Source organism: Bidens hawaiensis, unplaced genomic scaffold (assembly GCF_021521415.1).
Source record: "Bidens hawaiensis isolate Kalapana, Puna unplaced genomic scaffold, B.hawaiensis_p1.1 tig00069291_1, whole genome shotgun sequence".
NCBI lineage: Eukaryota > Viridiplantae > Streptophyta > Magnoliopsida > Asterales > Asteraceae > Bidens > Bidens hawaiensis.
In genome coordinates this window covers 45,001-47,500 of record NW_027502231.1, presented here as the reverse complement: position 1 = coordinate 47,500, position 2,500 = coordinate 45,001, and positions in this window count along the sequence as shown.

Here is a 2,500-nt window from a genome sequence, read left to right as displayed (position 1 = left end):
GGCCAAAGCATTGTTTTCATCAGGGAGGTGACCTCAACCTGAATAATGCTATTCTTGGGCCTGGGAGGTGCCCTCAACCGACAGGCGCCCACTAATCTTCCAGCTCTCGACCAGACTTCCCACGACTACCGTATGACGACCCCCCCGGGGGAACTAGCCATTCCGGGCAAGGCGGTCAACGTACAAGAGGCCCCCCGGACAAATCAGTTGGGGATCCATCAATCAGGAATCCAACATCCTAGCCATCGCCTCAAATACACCTCGGCAGCCGCTTCTCGAAACCAAACCAGGAAAGCCAAGAATCAAGCCTTGGACGAGTAAAGCAACCCAGCACCCCAGCCACGCTTCGTTTGGATAAAAGGGACGTGTCGTTGCACCACAAAATTTCGTAAACCCACCATCGACCTTAAATCATGCCTAGAACGGACGAGCAAGCATGTCATGGCAGCCCACAGCCATGACAAGGGGGCAACCTTCCCTAAGGCATGCTTGCTCTCAACCCACTCCCCCCTATATATACATTCTGAACATTTAGCAAAGTGACAGGAACAGACATTAAATTTTTGAGGAATCATAATTTTTGAAGGCACCCATATGCTAGCCTTGGCCGAGTTTTGCATGCCTTGGCATGCCTTTGGCCGTGCCTTGGCCGAGTTTTGCATGCCTTGGCCGTGCCTTGGCCGAGTTTTGCATGCCTTGGCCGAGTTTTGCATGCCTTTGGCTTGCCCATGGGCGCCTTGGCATGCCTTTGGCTTGCCTTGGCCTGGCCATGGGCGTGCCTGGGCATGCCTTTGGCTTGCCCACGGGCGTGCCTTGGCATGCCTTTGGCTTGCCCATGGGCGCCTTGGCATGTCTTGGCCTGGCCATGGGCGTGCCTTGGCATGCCTTTGGCTTGCCCATGGGCGCCTTGGCATGCCCTGGACGTGCCTTTGGCTTGCCTTGGGATGCCTTAGGCTTGCCCATGGGCGCCTTGGCATGCCTTAGGCTTGCCTTGGCTTGCCTTGGCCGTGCCTAGGCCGAGCCTTGCATGCCCAAGACGTGCCTTTGGCTTGCCCATGGGCGCCTTGGCATGCCTTGGCCTGGCCATGGGCGTGCCTTGGCATGCCTTTGGCTTGCCCATGGGCGCCTTGGTATGCCTTGAACGTGCCTTTGGCCTGCCTTGGCATGCCTTTGGCTTGCCTTGGCCTAGCCATGTGCGTGCCGGGGCATGCCTTGGCCGAGCCTTGCATGCCCAAGACGTGCCTTTGGCTTGCCTTGGCATGCCTTTGGCTTGCCTTGGCCGTGCCTAGGCATGCCTTTGGCTTGCCCATGGGCGCATTGGCATGCCTTGGCCGTGCCTTTTGCTTGCCCATGGGCGCCTTGGCATGCCTTGGCCTGGCCATGGGCGTGCCTAGGCATGCCTTTGGCTTGTCTTGGCCGAGCTTTGGCATGCCTTGGACGTGCCTTGGCCTGGCCATGGGCGCCTTGGCATGCCGTTGGCTTGCCCATGGGCGTGCCTTGGCATGCCTTTGGCTTGCCCATGGGCGCCTTGGCATGCCTTGGGCTGGCCATGGGCGTGCCTTGGCAAGCCTTGGCCTGACCATGGGCGTGCCTTGGCATGCCCTAGACGTGCCTTTGGCTTGCCTTGGCCGTGCCTTTGGCTTGCTTTGGCCGTGCCTAGGCATGCCTTTGGCTTGCCCATGGGCGCCTTGGCATGCCTTGGCCTGGCCATGGGCGTGCAACTTTGGGGCAGTATACTCGGGTCGTTGTGCAAGAAACCAAGTCGTTGGGCAAGCTTCGTATGCAACATGGGGGAGGGGCTTTGGTTTCTCGTACGTTGAACCTCCATATTTTAGCTTGGTAGCCAACTTTGCCCAGGCATGGGCGCTCAACACCCACCCCTTCCCTATATATGCATTCTGAACAATTAGCATAGTGACAGGAACAGATATTAAATTTTTGAGGAATCATAATTTTTGAAAACCCTACCAAACGAGGTCGGATTGACACGAAATTTGGCGTGGGGCATCGGGACATTGAAATATGAGTTTCCCAAAAAAAAAATTTTGGTTTTCGGGTCGGGACGGGCCGCTTGGTGGGCCCGGTTGGTCCGTAAGGCCTTTGGTGGGGGCAAGGTGTCCAAACGGGGTTGGATCGACACGAGGCTCTGTGAGGGTACTCGTGACCATGAGATATGACTGTCCAAGAGAAATGAACCCCCTTTCGTGTCGTGAAGGGCCCGCGGGCCGGGCTTGGTGGGCCCGTGGGCCTGTTTTGGGCAACTCCGCTTTAATGACACGAGGCGTTGCGTCCGGGACATGAGAGGAAACTTTATGAGCGGTTTATGGGGTCGGGGTTGGTAACCTCATGTTTTCGGGTCAACACGTTGACCGTGTCGTGCTCGGGCCCTCGACGTCACCACAAGTTTCACGAAAATGGGACTTGTAGCGGGGAAGCATTATCATGGGTATAGGTGGTGTGTTATGGAATCGTTAGTCGGTCACGATCGTTAGTCAGTCAT